Raw genomic sequence first — 19,662 nt, 5'->3', positions numbered from 1 at the left:
AGCCGCCTTGCATCAGATCGTCGATGGGCAGATGCAACCACTGGGGTTCTTCTGCAAGAAATTCGACAAGGCGCAACAGCGGTACTCTACGTACGATCGCGAGTTAGCTGCAATATATCTCGCCGTCCGACACTTCCGACATTTTCTGGAGGGACGTGAATTCCACATCTACACGGACCATAAACCGCTGGTTTATGCGTTCCGACAGTCCTTGGAGAAGGCATCACCGAGACAGGCTCGACACCTCGATTATATCGGACAGTTCTCCACAGACATCCGCCACGTGGAAGGGAAAGATAACATCACCGCCGACCTGCTTTCCCGAATCGAGACCATCCAGCCAGCTACACCGACCATCAACTACGACGAATTGGCCGAGGATCAAACCCGCGACACTGAGCTCGCCGACATACTCAATGGAAAGACCCGGTCAGATCTCATACTCCAGCGCATCCAGATTCCCGGCAGCACGAAGGCACTATACTGCGATTATCCAACGGGAATCATCCGCCCGTACGTTACGAAGCCATTCCGACTACAAGTCCTGCGATCGGTACACGAGATGAGTCACCCCGGCGCGAAAACTACCACCAGACTGATGACGGAGAGATTCGTCTGGTTAAATATCCGCCGAGACTGCCGAAAGTTCGTGCGTAACTGCATCGCTTGCCAGGCGACGAAGGTGCATAGGCATATGCAAAGCCCGCTTGTACGCTATCCAACAACCGATACTCGCTTCGCGCACATCAACCTGGACATCGTGGGCCCGTTTCCCATCAGCAACGGATATCGATACTGCCTTACGATCATCGACCGGTTCACGCGCTGGCCTGAAGCCATACCGTTAACAGACATAGCTGCACCAACGGTGGCATCAGCACTGCTACACGGATGGATAGCCCGATTTGGCGTGCCTGCTTTCATCACCACCGATCAGGGTCGGCAGTTCGAGTCAGCGCTGTTTCGTGAACTTTGCCAGGCGATGGGTACCAAACATCTGCGTACCACGGCGTACCATCCGCAGGCCAATGGTCTGGTCGAGCGCTGGCATCGTACGCTCAAAGCAGCCATCTGCTGTAAAGACGCCGCGCGCTGGACCGACCACCTGCCCATCATCCTACTAGGACTACGCACCGCGTACAAGGCTGACATTAAAGCTTCACCAGCAGAACTCGTCTACGGCAGCACGCTAAAGATCCCAGCAGAGTTCTTTCACAGCAGCCCGCAGACGATTCCACCGGATACTACCGAGTTCACGCAACAGCTGAGGAAGGTGATGGACAACATGCGACCGACACAAACCGCTTGGCACGACAAGAGAGCTACCTTCGTACATTCCGATCTACGAACCTGTACTCACGTCTTCGTCCGGAATGATACTGTTCGACCTGCTCTCACTCCACCGTACCAAGGGCCTTACGAAGTCTTGCGTCGTTCCGAGAAATGGTTCGAGGTCCTGGTCAACGGTAAATCGACAAACGTCTCCATCGACCGTCTAAAACCGTGTTATACGCTGCGAGATCCGGTTTCGACAACACCGCCTATGCCGCCATCGCTCGCATCACCGCCGTCAGCATATATGTCGCCGCCGACATCGTCTACAACATCACAAACAACCTCGCACGGTACGACACCTCCTGTCGCCACCAAAGACTACTCGACCGGTGTTACCCGTTCGCAACGTCGTGTGACCATTCCCTTGCGTTACCGCTAACACCGATCTGAAGGGGAGTACTGTGGCGACCTCTATCGGAGGAATATTAATATCGACCACTGTCCAGCGTTGCGGAATGTCATCAGCTGATTTGCTGAACTGTCATTATTGACAGCAGTTGTTCCGCTCACCAAGACCAGTAGAGAGTCTCGTTTTGCCGGCTGAACACGCGACAGTGATACCGAGTGCGCTCTCGACTTAAAAAAACCGATTAAAAGATTAACCGAACAAAGTTAAATAAAATTGCTTGCCCCACGTTCCCGGAGAAGCTAAAGGCTCTATAACCAGAGTGTCTTGGAAGATCTGCAAGGAACGTGCGTAAACAAAGGCTACGAGAAGGAAGATAAATTGGGACACGGGAAGGGAGTTCATTAGTGACACCAAGAAGCAGTCCGACAATGAACATAGCCTGGGCTCGAAGACGTCTCGTCTCCAACGATTCCAAGCCAAGTATTTGACACCGGACGTTGTAAGGTGGTAGTGCAACTCGATTGAGACCCAGAAAACGTCGGAGAAATATCCTCGTGAAGCATTCGTGCACCTATTCCAATTTTGATATACAGACTATAGCGGCAGGATTCCAGACAATCTATATGCAAATTCTACAAAAGGGAAACGCTGCGTTACTTCTCCATGGTAACTGCCGTTCGTTCGGTACCGCCGTTCGTTTCCCGTACGTTCCCCGTTCGGTAGTAATCAAAGTAACCGATTTACAAGCGATGCGATGGAAGTGTGTTTGCTTGTCTAGTTGATGTGGTATACGTAGTTGTGTTTTTGTTAGTTTATAGAAAAAGTGATTTTAACGTAATTTTTATTCATTTTTTGAAGCATATATGCTTCACGATTTAGTGCATTTCCGGGAAAAATCTAATGCGATGGTTGTTCCTTTGATGTGCAATGATTGACAAACTATCCTAATGTTGTTTCTAGAACAATGAATGAGTTTGAATCGCAGTAAGAAACTCTGGAAAGTTGTTACATAACAGTAACCTACCCTCCGAAGACACATAACAGAAGACATAACAGAAGACACTCGCCGAAAGGTTTTAACGATTGAACCGCAAGCGTCAGGCCATTAGGAGACCTACCCCGAACTGGGCGGACCGGGGGTGGAAATATGGTAAATTTGGAAAGGAGCAGCAATGTCAAAGTCACAATATTTGTTTCTGTTTGTCCCTGAGTGGACACTGAGGTTCTCGATGCTATATAACGTGTGGCCAAGGGGTCCTATCTGACAAGCAACTACCAGCGAGGCCCTCACACTCCTACACCCTTAATGTGGGGCGTATAACTCAAGGCAAGGTAAGGGCTCTTATATAAGGTCACCCACTGTTCATCGGTTCTTTGTTGGTGTAGACTGGATTTTGCATAATTTATGTAGTAGGAATAACTGGTTTCTCTCACCACCGGTGAAGCCTCCTCACCGATGGGGTCTCTGGTGGAAGCCTACTACGTTAATCCTCCTGTTATTCCTGGATCATCGTCAACAGGAGGTACGAAAGCATTTTTCTTCTTACGGTTCAAAGAGATATGCATTGTGGCCAATCGCGACGCAAATTTATTTATTTAAAGTTTATACATTTATCGCTCAAGATGTTCATTAAATCACTGCCATAAAAGTTTTTGGTGGAGAAAATTGGTTGTAAAACTTGTGATGCCTACAACGTGACAGATCAGAAAATTCGTCTACAACCATCGTATGCCAAATCGTCGTTTGATGGTGGCAGTACCGAGGATCAAATCTCATCCTGACCGCCATTCCGTACGCAGGAGTTGACTTTTCTTCGTTACGGGTAAAATGATTCAACTGAGGATAGATGATTTATAGCTATAGAAGAAGAAGAAAAAAGTAAAAACAACATTTTGAACTACAGCCTACAAAAGAAGTATTTTGATTCATTTATAAACTGTGTAGCTGTATTAACTAAAATTCTTTTGTAGAATATCCAGATAAAAAATACCACATAACCCAAAGGAACATGTGATGAGGACCATAATGAATAGTATTATTTGACCATAACAGAGTTTACCATAAAGACACCTTAAAAATCACCCCCGAATTTGCGTACACCCTGGAGTATCTGTTGCGTAGCCCCGTAACCGGGCCACATTCACTAGTAATTGTAAAGAAACACGAGTTGTTTAGTAGCCTTACGACAACTTTAATGAACGTGTCCTTTATTCGCCAGTTGTAGAGGTACGGCCTTCTCCTGGGTTTCGGTTGGTATAGGAAGGGGAAGATGATAAAAACCCGGGGTGATGGTAATGGGCTAATACCGGAAAGAGGACAAAAGCGACCGTTGGACTATGCCGAACTGGTCGACTATCGGAGGGAGGGATTGGTCCGGGCTGTTGGTCACGCCGAACAAGCCACGTCCCAGGGGGGGAAGAGGGGAAGGCTAGGGAGCGGACGAAAGGAAGGCAACGGAAGGCTAGACTCACTGGAGAACACTGCAGAGTGTCGGAATGTCGCTACCCGCCAAGGACTCCTTACCGATTCTGTAGCTGAGTGGTCTAGGTAGGTTGAAATAAATCGCTCTTCAATTTCCGTTACAGCTCTAGACCTTCCTCTCTTTTATTGGTCTCCATCGGGAGGGTACAGGCAAACACACGATGTGTTTCTGTAGCGATGTACAGTAATTTTACATTTCTGGTCTTTCGTCTGTGCATCTGTTTGCATACCCCCCAATATATCCAGTTATTCAGACAACTGAATATACTGCCATCTTAAAATTGGCAAATTTTAATTACTACACTAGTTTGGGTAAGACACAAATTCCTGTCACTGGTCTCGTGATGGTGGTGCCCTTTCCCGTCGAAAGAGACACTAACCTAACTGTCCCATTCTTTACTGGATGCACTTCAACCACACGTGCTAAAGGCCATCTACCGGACGGAATATTGTCCTCCTTGATAATTACTAGAGTACCGGGCATGATCAAATCATCGGTTGATTTGAGCCATTTTGAACGCGTTTGAAACTGTTGTAAATATTCACGCCGCCATCTATCCCAAAACCGACGTGATAATTGTTTAACATGACCTCAATGGGTCAATCGATTCGATGGAAGTTGCTTTGTGTCCACGTCTGGAATCTGCAGCAGGTGTGATCCGACGAGGATATGTCCGGTGTCAGTGGCATCGCTGGGATCATCCGTAAATGGCGTGATGGGACGGGAATTCAAGCAGCATTCGATTGAAAAACTGCATACAATATCCAACTATTCGTCTCAGTTTGGAAAATGACGAGTAGAGTTAGAATATCCAATGTGGGTCAGGTACTGTAGCTGTGCATGCGATGGTGGATGATCGTTGCTCAGCTTCTACAGCATCGGTTTCCGTTGTTGATGAGGTCTGAGGCCAATTCTCTTCCGACAAGAATATCCATGGAGGTCCCTGCCACCATAACGAATTATTTAGCAACTCACGTGTTAAACAGCCTCGTGATGCCAAATCTGCTGGGTAGTCCACTCCTGGGATATGTCGCCATTTGCAACCCTCGGTCAGTTACTGGATCTGCGACACACAATTGGCGACGAACGGATTCCAACAACTTCGTGGTGATCGAAGCCAATGGATAACTGTTCTCGAGTCGGACTAAAAAATGACCGAAATGTTGCTATCTATCGCCTTCTTCACCTTCTCATATAGTTGTGCTGCTAGGTGTGCACCACACAACTCCAACCTGGCTATTGAGTGCTTGCTGTTAAGGGGTGCTACCTTGGTTTTCGATGTAAGGAGCTGCATGATCGAGATTATATCTGACGATTAGCTGCGAAAGTAGCAACATGCTCCGTAGCCCCGCTCAGAGGCATCGCAGAAAAAATGGAACTGTGTTTCGCAGTGTGAACCTGTCACTGGGACCGCGCCGCAAACTACTCGGGGAATCTTTATCTCCGTCAGGTGAACTAGCTGGGACTGAAATCGACTCCATTCCATCTATAGCTGAACTGGTAGCTCATCGTTCCACCCAAATAGTTGTGCCTTGTTGTTTTGAAGACTCCATAATCGTTGCAGGAACTGCTTGGCAAGTGCTTTAATGGGATCTACAATCCCCAATGGGTCGTAGATGCTTGCGATGCAGGAAAGCACATTCCTTTTTGTGATGCTCTCGGGCAGCTTATACTCTGCCACCTTGAATGACAGCGAGTTAGATGAGGGATCCCACACAAGAAGAAGCGTTTCATCAGGGTGTCGAGAGATGTTACTGCTGTTGCACATACGGTAGGTTGCGTTACTGTTGGAGTGAGTGCATTTCCAATGATAACCCATCCAAACTTAGTCTCTTGAAGTGTTGGACGATTATTACCGAGTGATAATCTCCGTTCTAGGCGGAAATCATAAAAGAATTCCGCTCCTAAAATTATGTCCATGGGGCGATGGAACGTTGGTTCGACAAGTGTGCATTTCAAGGGTATTTTCCAATCAGATATATCTAATTGATGAGTTGGTAAATCCGAGGCAAGTTTGGAGAGTACCAACATTTCCATGGTGAATTCGTCGCTCGAACACTTCGGTCGTATGGTTGCCCTGACGGAATGCCGCACATTGATTCCGGTACTGCCACCAACACCGGACAATGGCACGTTGACTAATTTCCGCGGCAGTCTCAAACTTTGCACTAATTCCCCAGTGATGAAACTGGACTGGGCCCCTCTATCCAGGAGCGCTCGAGCTTGGTACTCGATCCCGTTGTCGTCCACAATGTTGAATATGACCGTCGATAACAGCACCGTCCTTTTTATTCTTAACCCATCGTCGACTTCATTAGGCGCTTCGTGCGTTGAGCTAAGCTGAGTGAAAGTGGAACTGGACGGCCCAGGTTCGTGTTGGGTTTTTGAAAGCACAGCGGTTTCTATGGCGTTTAGTTCCATATGAAGCAAGGAGTGATGTCTTCGCTGGCACTGACGACACACCCATTTGGATGGGATGGGATGGGATTTGGATCTGTTCACCGAATGTTCCGTTCTGAGGCAGTTGAAACATAAACCGAGCTCCTTCACCTTAGTCCTTCTCGCGCTGACCGACAATGCTAGAATTCAGACTATGCAGTTCTGAATTTGGTAAAAGACTCCAGAAGCCCCCCCCCCCTCCCTAGAATCTTTTGTGTCCAGCACTGTGATCTGTCAATTCAATTGGACAGTGTACTTTCAGTGTGGTCAAAAATGTGTGAATGAAAAATATGTACTTGTTTACAAACAAACAAAGTGCATTCAATTACAAGCTGTTGCAATCTAAGTAGTTTCTTAATAATGTGTTAATTAATTGGTTATGCTGAGGACCTGCCGGGAGAAATGTAAATTCTCAACCAAGCGGAAACTCTAGAATTGGTGTAAATCTCGCGGTTTGATGTTGGTCTGTAGTCAATGCCATACAGTGCGGTCAGGAAAGTATTTTTTATGTTGTTTTGTGAATCGTAACCAAAGTAAGAATCCCTTACTTTCAGATACCACTTCATCCGGACTCTGAAATATTTGCGACACTTTGGAGCACTTACTGACTTACTAGTCAGGCGGTACAATCGCTTCGCCGTCTTGGCGTGCTGTAGAAAGTCTCGTGTACCGCTTACGGTCGTGCGCCGCCGTTGTGTTTGTGCCCCAACTAGCCACAATATAGTATTAAACGGATCATAGATGTGCCGAAACAGGACACTGCCGCGAACAACGACGAGCCCGACGAGCAGCTAAAAAAAGAGATAATTCAAAACCGACCTTCGCATGAATCGGAACAATGAACTGCTTGCAGATCCTAAACATTCGACACAACAAAAAGTGGATCGTTATTGGGAAAGAGTGCCATGAGTTTGTAATCTCGTCAGATGATAAAGTGTATAGATGCGGATACGGAGGCAAAGCGTTAGAAAGTTTTCCGAATCCGCTCCAACGATGTAATGTAATAACTGGATTTGCTAGAAATGCGTTCTAGCAATGCTGGAAGGAAACCACACTACCACATGACCACAGAAATAGTGAAGTGAAAAACAGAAATAGTAATTAGAAATACGATAAAATAGAAAATAGAATACTTCAGGACAGTGAATTTAATATGAGCGAGCTTAAAGTATCTAGAGGTTAATAATTATAGCTACCGTTGCTATACCGTTGCTTTGATAATGTAATCTGGTAAATGTTGTGTTGTACCTAATGTGGTATCGACATTCGCGTGTTCCTGATAACCGCTGTGACAAGACTGCCCGTATTTTATTCTTTAGATGTGTACCACTGGTACTAGCCTAACACTAATTACTAATACTAACCTAGCACTTATTACTAATACTATCCTAACACTTATTTACGAATACATCTAACTTAACCTATCTATAATACACCTTCATGCCTTACCGTGTAACCTAACCTACATACATGCCCATCCGTGTACACTACACCTAATACAAGCGTTATTGCACTTCCGAAAAAACGAATATTGTTTTTGTAACTTGTGAAAACAAAACAGCGTAAAGAAAACGAGTGAGAACCGGCTTCGACATAACTTTTAAATGACTTCGTAGAAATGTTGCATTTATGAACATCAAACCAAGCATTAACACTAATCTAATCGTAAAAGGCGGCTTTAAGATTGCTCTCAAGAAATCATTAAATTGCTCCATTAGTAATCAGAACTCGTTCTCATCAGGCACAGGTATGCATTTTCATCAGCTCTGCATTTTCTCAATGTGTGCTTATCGGTTATGATTCTACTTTTGTTCGGGTTTTTTTTATTCATAAAGAACGGCCTGGCCGTATTGCTACTTTTGTTCGGGTTCATGCGTGCACATTTTAACATTGGGGGGTTCAAGCGTGCGCTTAGATTTTCGTAGCATGTGCTCTCAATCCGGTTTCCTAAATGCGTTTTCAACAGTAGTTCCAGCTTAATTAACGTGAAGTCAAAGTGGGAAATCGAATAAGCTTGGAATGTGGGCTCAAAATATGAGTATTGAATGGAAACTCGGAGCACGTATCGAGTTTGTCGACGGGTGGAACATTCGATGCACAGGGCAGAATGGAAGACATCTGACACGTATTAAAATCAACGTCAGCTAGTCAGACGAAATGCACCAGGTTCATAAAACGGTAAAGTTTATTGCTTTCAATGTTTTAATATCTATTAACGGACATGCGTAGCCCAAGACTTCCTTGCCGGTTTATCTCTTTTATGGTTCACGCATTGGTCTTTTAAACTTAACATTTACCCTATATTTAATTCCCCATGCCTTTGCCTGTTTCTCCTCCCGCGGATATCAATCTTATTATTGCCTGTTGGTGTACCGCATCGGCAGCAGATTTCTGATTTGTTATCGGCTTCCGGATCTACTACGATCATTAGAATTTCGGTGTGTAATGCGTTGGTTGTGTGCGTCGTGCATCGTCTTTTAATCGTTTTATCGATGAAACATCGATGGTACGACCGATCATGTGAGAACGTCGGTTGCGGGTTTCTGATCGTCATCGGGTTGTAGACCTGCTGCATAGGTTGTACAATGTTGGCGGCATACTGATGTACTGGTTCGTCAATTGAACGATGCTAACGGGTTCCATCAGCTACCGTTACATGGTCGGCAGCATGGTGTGCGCGTGCCAAATTTAAGGTTGGATGGAACGAGAAACCGGCCGGACATCGGGGTTTCACCAATACTCTTCTGGATTGGTAAGGATTGCTGCAGACCGCTGCATCAGATAAAAAGGAGCATATGTAGTACAGTATAAGTTTTGTCATCATCAAAATGTGGTTAACAATGCGGTTCGTTCGGATGACGCTTCGGCACCCGTTCGATTCTATGGCTGACGGTCGCGGTACGATTTGGTGCGCGGCACTCATTGGAAAGTGCTAACTCGGACTTTTACGCGATGACACATCGAGCGGAGGTGAACTTAGACAACTGGTGTCGGATCGAGCTTCCCTTCAGTGATTGAACAACGACGGGTTGAAATGAGACTCTAGACGTTGGTTACTTTTACTGACGTCGGAGTCTCGAGTTGCATCAGCAACATGCTTCGTCTGTAACTCGGCACTGTCTGCCTTTGCTTCTCGAGCGGTTCTATTTATTTGAAGCTTTCTTTGATGGTCAGCCAACATTTGTCCATCATATGTTTGGCAAACGTGTGGCTGCTGAGTTGTTCCGGGTGTTGGGTTTACAATGTGTCTTCCTTATTTACAGAGTGCGGTTCTTCCGTATCAGTTTTGCGTATGGCCCTAGTGACAACAATAAATGTTTCGTTATGCTTGTTTATGACCTATTTACTGCATGTTTGGATTGTCGCATCGTCATGCGGAAGTTTGTGCTAATTTCTGTTTCTCTCATGGTTCTTGCCCTTTTCTTGGTTTGTGAGGCAGGTACGGGATGATCTAATATGCTGTTAGCAGATGTAGCAGATATACTACACCTCCCCCCTTTGGAAGAATAATGTAGCCTAGCAAAATTATTCTCCTAACTTGATGGCTCTGTTTTTATGTATGACTTGTTTTTCATGTTGTGTACTCTCGATTTCGATATTTGGACCAAATATGTTTGGTACTGTGTAAGGACCTTTGAAGAGTGGGTCCAATTTTCTTCTATTCTCGTTGGTTATGGTTACTTTGTCGTTCAATTGTATTTTGAGGGGATTGATTTTTGTTTGCTGTTGTAAGGTTTTATCTTTCTCTTTCTCTATGTATTGTTTCGTTCTATCATGTGCTATTTTTAATCTATATTTGAGTTCTTGTGCGTAGTCCTCATGATTGTATATTGTTGCGTTGCTCTGTATTATTTCTTTTTGTAATTTTTCATTTCTTCCGAAAATTAACTCAAATGGTGTATATCCATGCTCTAAGTTTGGTGTTGTGTTATATGCAAATGTGTAGTAATTAAGCCAATTATCCCAATCATCTTTATGTTCATTAGTGAAAATTCTGAGGTATTCGTTTAAGTGTTTGTGGTTTCTCTCTAATGCTCCTATGGTTTGTGGGTGATATGCTGTTGCAATTTTTTTCTATTTTGAGTAATTTGGAAATATTGCTAAAGATCAATCATTCAATCAATCAAAAATTTCAATCATAAAACATAATTTTTCATTTTCCACAGTTGTTTTTGCTTGCTACTTGTTGTTGGGTATGTTAAATTGAATGCTCCTGGATGCGAACTATCGGCTACCGCACAAGAACGGGTGTCCTACCGACGCGTGCTATGATCGAGATGACATTCGATCGTACTTTCTCCCTCGAAGAACATGGAAGGGACCATGTGTCCATCCTATTAATTGAATTGCATTGGAGTGTTTGGTGTGAAAACATTCCTCATTGCATTGCTTCTAATGACTCCTATTGTGATAAAATATAAATATAAACATATTCCCCCGATACTGTTGGTATATGATCATCGCAAGAGGACATCATATTCCAGCCAGCACCACGTGGAGGTAGGATTCGGAGTTCCAAAATAGCAGATTTATCACATGCTTGATAAATCCGCTGTTTGGCATTCGCTAGCCACCTTGAGAAAGGATAACTGATTAAAACTGCATTTACAGCTAAATGATAAATGAATGAAAATGACTTACTCAAACTCTTGAACATCTTTGATGGCGCGCAGATTGTTTATGAAGCTGTTGGATCCCGATCGCTTCAGCTGGTACTCCCTCAAATAGTGAATCAACGATCCTCGATGCGTGCCTTTTAACAAAAAAAAAAGACACGAGTTAAGAAACATAAAAGATTCCGTTAAGAATATAGCTACTTTTCGATCGGAGAAATGGCTTTATCCAGCGCTATAAATTCTCGATGCTCTGGGTGTGTACAAACGGGTCGTTCGGGTGTACAAAGTTTTCACAATGGTTGACCATAGCGTAAGTGTAGCCGTTGTTTTCCAACCCGTTGTAGGCTCGCCATCCGTCCGTTAGGATTGTAGACAACGGTGCCACATGCCGCATGATAATGCTGTGCAGTGTGGTAGCATCTCCTTTCTGCACCAGCTCGAGGAATATGCCGCGCGTCTCCCGACAGATACCACCGATCAGCCACATCTGATTGTTATCTGCCATCCTTCCGAGATTGTACTTCCGCTTGGTGACGACGGGCTGGTCGATCTCCACAGTAAGTCCGCTAGCACCAATCGTTGAAAGCAGTTACTCGATGTACTCGGAGCTGATGCCACGGAGCACCTCGTACACTGCCGCTTTTCCAGCACGACATTCGGCACCAGCAACTGTTCTCGTACTGTTCCGGGACCACTCGTATGTCAGCTCTAGCAACTGCGGGAGCGACAGCCTGGAGTTTTTACAAATGCTGTTGGTCCGCACATGACGCCTGTTTGTTGCTTTCCAAGTGATATACGTATCTGTAGACGATCATGTTTTCGTTCTAGCGATGCATAGCTAACAAACGTGTTAGTCTGAAATTGAACGATAGAATTCAAGCGCATCAACAGTATCCGAATTAGGGCCAACTGTTAATGGGCTGAACTTACCAAACATGAAGTCGAAGATGATCATATCGAATCTTTTGAGGGTTGGTTTTCTGTAACTAGTACCAGTTTTTTTAAATTTTTCGATCGACTGTCGTATTTCTCACACCAGTTTAATAGATTGTCATTTGCCAACGGCTTAGGGGTTACTTTAAAGTTTCTGGGATTCGATCCTGCTTATCATGCGTAAATGACAAATTATAGCAAAAATCTTCGGCATGCGCCGATTTTGAAAATGTTCTTATTTGTACAGCCATTAAGTGATGCAACCGTTTCCATCATTCGTGAAAATATTTTAACTCTTGTTTTCGGCTTGCTATTGCACTAGTTGCCCATATTGGTAATCATGGTCGTACCTTTGGAAAAAAAACAAACCGCAACAGGCTGGCACGAGACCTGTACTATGCAAGCGAATGGCTAAGGAATGCAGCAATGGACCGAGTCACTTGGAGACTGACCGGATGACCTGCCTAACTGTTATCTGTGAAAAAAAAAGGATTGTCTCTCACTGGTCATTGACGAGCGGGTGCTGATCCTAGAGGAGACTGGTCGATCTGAGTGGTGTGTGCGTATTTGTTTACTTTATCAAACCTTTTCGTAAAACGATATTCGTTTTTTCGGATGTGCAATAACGCTTGTATAAGGTACAATACAACATTTACCAGATTACATTATCAAAGCAACGGTATAGCAACGGTAGCTATAATTATTAACCTCTAGATACTTTAAGCTCGCTCATATTAAATTCACTGTCCTGAAGTATTCTATTTTCTATTTTATCGTATTTCTAATTACTATTTCTGTTTTTCACTTCACTATTTCTGTGGTCATGTGGTAGTGTGTTTCCTTCCAGCATTGCTAGAACGCATTTCTAGCAAATCCAGTTATTACATTACATCGTTGGAGCGGATTCGGAAAACTTTCTAACGCTTTGCCTTCGTATCCGCATCTATACACTTTATCATCTGACGAGATTACAAACTCATGGCACTCTTTCCCAATAACGATCCACTTTTTGTTGTGTCGAATGTTTAGGATCTGCAAGCAGTTCATTGTTCCGATTCATGCGAAGGTCGGTTTTGAATTATCTCCTTTTTTAGCTGCTCGTCGGGCTCGTCGTTGTTCGCGGCAGTGTCCTGTTTCGGCACATCTATGATCCGTTTAATACTATATTGTGGCTAGTTGGGGCACAAACACAACGGCGGCGCACGACCGTAAGCGGTACACGAGACTTTCTACAGCACGCCAAGACGGCGAAGCGATTGTACCGCCTGACTAGTAAGTCAGTAAGTGCTCCAAAGTGTCGCAAATATTTCAGAGTCCGGATGAAGTGGTATCTGAAAGTAAGGGATTCTTACTTTGGTTACGATTCACAAAACAACATAAAAAATACTTTCCTGACCGCACTGTATGGCATTGACTACAGACCAACATCAAACCGCGAGATTTACACCAATTCTAGAGTTTCCGCTTGGTTGAGAATTTACATTTCTCCCGGCAGGTCCTCAGCATAACCAATTAATTAACACATTATTAAGAAACTACTTAGATTGCAACAGCTTGTAATTGAATGCTTATCTGCAAAGTAGAGTATCCTACCCCCTTTGTTTGTAAACACGTACATGTTATTTATTCACTTATTTTTGATCATACTGAAAGTACACTATCCAATAGAATTGACAGGTCATAGTGCTGCACACAAAAGATTCTAGGGGGGGTCTTCTCGAGTCTTTTAACGTCCAACATTTGTAAAACTAACTGGTAGCTTGCTGTCAAAATACTTGAGCCATACATTCTTAATTTAAAAAAACGGTCTTAAGTACATCACCAGCAGTGTTAACAATTTACAACATATTTACAATGACGTAGGAAAATTTGGACCAATGTTGAGCACCTCAACATTTAAAACTGAGTTATAATCCATAAAACACATGTTGAGATAAGGGTACAAAGACTTACAAGAGATCTAACTAATTGAAAAAATGAACTGATGAATTTTAGCATGTTAGAGGCAAAACAGCCACTCCTATTTTTTTTTTTTGAGGGAGCTTGTGCTAAGGTGTACTCGATTCTAAAACAACATCCATTCGAGCGATAGCAAAAAGACTGAAATCACCATGCCACCAGCCATATCCTGGCCTACAAGGAGAGCAGACCGATTGCAACGGATGAAAATCATAAAGAAATCGATCCCTTACGTTCGTGATATTTTATGATCCCAACGATCCTTTACATAATACCTTCTCCTTATATACTTTCCATCCCTATCCCCGACCAAACCGAAACACTTAAGAAATAAAATCATTCTTAGCCTGACCGTCGTAGAAGAAAGTAGCTTTCGTCTTTCTTAGCATCTTAAACATCCGAAGTCATAGTTCCGCTAACTCATGCATGTACATGAACGAAGTGGCTTGTTGCTGAGAAATAATTTTCCTGATTCTTGGTTCTTAACCACTAGCAATTGTAATTCGTTAGAGGCGATGTTGACAAAATTACTCATTCAACATCTGAGTATATTTATAAAGATTGTAGGAGCATGAGATAAATTTGAAATTGTTTCACGAATTATTGTAAAGGGACAACACTATGAGCAAATAGTATAAATTGACGCAAACGAACGAACTAAGAAATGAATTATGGGGAAAATGCGTTGACGAATGGATGAACTATGTAATCGAACGGAATGAACTTTGTGAAACAACTTCAAATATTATTCAATTAAAAACGTTATTTTTCGCTACTATCGATAACTTTTTATTCTCCTCAAAACACCTCTATAATACGCACAGGCCAACACCAGAATCTCCCGCGTCATTCTTCGCCATCGTTTTTTTTTCTCCTCTACTCGATCAACAATTTTTTGTCTCCGTCGATTCTCCCGCTCTCTTATCGGCCGCTCTCTTATCCGTCGCTTTCTTATCAGCCGTCTATAGCCGCTGGACCTTATAGCCGCCTACTGGGACCCCAACTGACATTTTATAGCAGGCTTATAGCGGTTTTCGAGTTCTTTTACCTAAATCTCTAAGCTTAATCTTGCCTTAGAGAGCAGCAGATTTAGGTAATTATAACAGTTCGAACGTGTGGTTTCACGTAGTTTTTCCATTTTCTTCGGATCCAAGCTGTCATAGGCCAGAGGCGCCATGGCAGTGCAAATGAAAACAACACAAACAATAACACTCGGATTAGATTGTGATATAACGCTGAATTATTATTTATTTAACAAACCCGTTCATGTATCTCACTATTCCGTTGCACTCCTCGTGTTCGCCAGTGTTCCTTTAGGGGGAAAAAACAAGACGGTGAGTTGAGATGAATGATGCTCTTCGTCGTACATGAGATGCTGAACCATACCTCATCTCTCGCAGAAAACATGTTATGGGAAGCGGCAAACACGAATCGATCATCACCGAGTGAAACTCCAGGCTACCGCAGCTCACCTACACGCAAATACACGAACAATCCTAACACCATCTGCATTCAAACACCGGGTCATGCGCCTCGGCTTATCCGTGCGCGTGCGACATCCTCCCCCCTTCACATTCAGAACACGACTGTCGCTCAGCGTGCTCAGGGCAGAGCGAATAAAGAAAGACAGAAGCAGCAATTAGCAGGGGTTTCCAGACGGTTTTAAAATGCGCGCTGCATGCCAGTACCAAAACGGGGCGCGAGAAACAGTTCGAGCGCCCCTGCACACGTGTGTTCGCTCTCTCGCATTCCAGGGGCTCTCAAGCGGAGGATCATGGTTCGAGCAGTGCACGGCACATTGCGGAAAGCGAGAAAATGTTTGAGCGCCACTGCACGCGAGAGCGAACGGGTGTGTGCTGTGCTGCTCGTTCCAACGGCAAACTGGCATGGTGCTGAGCTGCTCTAAGAGCGTAACGAGCATGCGCGCCTGAAGCGAGCAGTTATGGTTAGGATCGGGCAATTTTGTTTTTGAAATTTAAGCTTTTTTGTATAACAGATGTCAGTTGGGACCCCAATTGACATTTTATAGCAGGCTTATAGCGTTTTTCGAGTTCTTTTACCTAAATCTCGATACTAAATCTTGCCTTAGAGAGCAGCAGATTTAGGTAATTATAACAGTTCGAACGCGTGGTTTCACGTAGTTTTTCCATTTTCTTCGGATCCAAGCTGTCATAGGCCAGAGGCGCCATGGCAGCGCAAATGAAAACAACACAAACAATAACACTCGGATTAGATTGTGATATAACGCTGAATTATTATTTATTTAACAAACCCGTTCATGTATCTCACTATTCCGTTGCACTCCTCGTGTTCGCCAGTGTTCCTTTAGGGGGAAAAAACAAGACGGTGAGTTGAGATGAATGATGCTCTTCGTCGTACATGAGATGCTGAACCATACCTCATCTCTCGCAGAAAACATGTTATGGGAAGCGGCAAACACGAATCGATCATCACCGAGTGAAACTCCAGGCTACCGCAGCTCACCTACACGCAAATACATGAACAATCCTAACACCATCTGCATTCAAACACCGGGTCATGCGCCTCGGCTTATCCGTGCGCGTGCGACGTCCTCCCTCCATCACATTCAGAACACGACTGTCGTTCAGCGTGCTCAGGGCAGAGCGAATAAAGAAAGAGAGAAGCAGAAATTTGCAGGGGTTTCCAGACGGTTTTATAATGCGCACTGCATACCAGTACCAAAACGGCGCGCGAGAAACAGTTCGAGCGCCCCTGCACGCGTGTGTTCGCTCTCTCGCACTCAGGGGCTCTCAAGCGAAAGATCATGGTTCGAGCAGTGCACGGCACATTGCGGAAAGCGAGAAAATGTTTGAGCGCCACTGCACGCGAGAGCAAACGGGTGTGTGCTGTGACTCGAATTTTTTTTCAACTCTTCCATCAATTGCATTGCATTGCACCCGCTCATCCTCAACCTCACCATCAACTCATCAGTAATCGCAGTTTTCGTATTCTGATTACTATATCTCCCACTTTTGGGTTAAGCATTGCGTGGTTATGTGTAAAAGTGTTAGCGATAGTCACTCCTAGTGCTTTTTTTTCGTCCTTAATTACTAAGTATCCTAATAATAATCTACTCTTATTATCTATCTCTACCTCCCACCTTCGCACCGTTAGACTATCTTAATTTATGTTAGTCTAACTTACTCTATAAAAAAATCCTAACATTGTATCTTATGTTTACGTGCTTTCGTATTGTAATTATAATCATGTTACAAGTTAAATTTTTTCTACCTATTGTTATGGATTTTTTCCCATTTCCTCCCATTTTTAATAATGCATATTTGATCGCTTGGTATTCCCACTACTTCGTATGGTTGTGCGAATAAAAATAAATGAATAAATAAACCGCCTATATGCGAATCTTTCTTAATGGAAAATTGTATGTAAATGTATAGGATGTTGTTTTTCGTTTACTGACCAGCTCATGAATGTTTTTCTCTCCCCCTTTTTCTCTTTCTCGCTCTCTATCGCACTCTCTCACTTACGCTCTAACTCTCTTTCAAAATAGAGTAAATAGTGTGGCAATACTTCTATGAAGATTTTTTGTGAAGCACCTAAATGAATATTAGACGCATCACCGAAGATGCGTAGAAACTTATAACCTTCTTTGAGGCGGCCAGACACACACACACACACACTCAAGCGATAAAATCCATGTAACGAAAAACAACAAATCGCAGCTAAAAGGAACACGTTTCTCTAGTTGCTAACTAAAAAAATTAAAACAGTTTCTCCCGACTGTGCCTTACTTAGTTCAGGAACTGGAAGTTGTTGCACGCGGGAGATTGCGTTTTGGCGTCATTGATGATCTTCTTGAATGCCATCTGGAATGATGGAAAGTCCTCCGCAGATTGGAGCATGTGGTACGTTGTTAGATCGTGGGTCGGACCCATATCACATACGATCACTTTCAGCCGCATCGGAACGACGTCCAACGTTTCGTACAACACATTGGTCATTTGTTCCAGGTGCAGATTGCCGACGTGCGACACGGCTAGCTTGAGCAGTGACTTGATGAAGTGGTGCAGCAGCTGGTCGACGAACAGCGGCAGGCAGAATAGATAGTAAAAGACTCGAGAAGGCCCCCCCTCCTAACAAAATTTTTAAGGCACTGTAGCATTTACGCCTAAATGTATGCAATCCGCAGTAGACGTTGCGAAAGCTTCACAGTGTGCTTTCACTATGGTCAAAAATGGTTGAATAAAGTCGAATGAAATATTGCTTATTGTTCGATTAAATCTCCCTACCACTGTGCTGACCATTTATTTTGCCTAACTGGAGCTAGGTACTAATTTTTGGTCACGCTAGAGATGGTCAATCAGGCTTATACACGATGTTCCCGCACTGTAACGGAACATTGGTTCGATGGATACTTGTTAACGGGCATAGATATTCAGAAAAGGAGGAAAAATAAGAATACTAACATTTCAAATAACTTCTTACAATGTACATTATCATGCTCTACTCGCTGTATGGTAACAGTATTAAGGAAAAATGCACAATGTTTATATCAAACGAATTTTGCCCATACAAAAATCCCTTTGTGCAATAAAAGTGACAGGCCACAGTGCTGTCCCAACTGACATTTTATAGCAGGCTTATGGCGTTTTTCGAGTTCTTTTACCTTAATCTCGATACTAAATCTTGCCTTAGAGAGCAGCAGATTTAGGTAATTATAACAGTTCGAACGCGTGGTTTCACGTAGTTTTTCCATTTTCTTCGGATCCAAGCTGTCATAGGCCAGAGGCGCCATGGCAGCGCAAATAAAAACAAAACAAACAATAACACTCGGATTAGATTGTGATATAACGCTGAATTATTATTTATTTAACAAACCCGTTCATGTATCTCACTATTCCGTTGCACTCCTCGTGTTCGCCAGTGTTCCTTTAGGGGGAAAAAACAAGACGGTGAGTTGAGAAATGGTGCTCTTCGTCGTACATGAGATGCTGCACCATACCTCATCTCTCGCAGAAGACATGTTACGGGAAGCGGTAATCACGAATCGATCATCACAGCTTGCTGTCAAAATACTTGAGCCATACATTCTTAATTAAAAAAAACGGTCTTAAGTACATCACCAGCAGTGTTAACAATTTACAACATATTTACAATGACGTAGGAAAATTTGGACCAATGTTGAGCACCTCAACATTTAAAACTGAGTTATAATCCATAAAACACATGTTGAGATAAGGATACAAAGACTTACAAGAGATAACTAATTGAAAAAATGAACTGATGAATTTTAGCATGTTAGAGGCAAAACAGCCACTCCTATTTTTTTTTTTGAGGGAGCTTGTGCTAAGGTGTACTCGATTCTAAAACAACATCCATTCGAGCGATAGCAAAAAGACTGAAATCACCATGCCACCAGCCATATCCTGGCCTACAAGGAGAGCAGACCGATTGCAACGGATGAAAATCATAAAGAAATCGATCCCTTACGTTCGTGATATTTTATGATCCCAACGATCCTTTACATAATACCTTCTCCTTATATACTTTCCATCCCTATCCCCGACCA

Source organism: Anopheles stephensi, chromosome X (assembly GCF_013141755.1).
Source record: "Anopheles stephensi strain Indian chromosome X, UCI_ANSTEP_V1.0, whole genome shotgun sequence".
In the NCBI taxonomy this organism is placed as follows: Eukaryota; Metazoa; Arthropoda; class Insecta; order Diptera; family Culicidae; genus Anopheles; species Anopheles stephensi.
The sequence above is the reverse complement of the archived record's forward strand: the minus strand, read 5'-3'. Positions refer to the sequence as shown.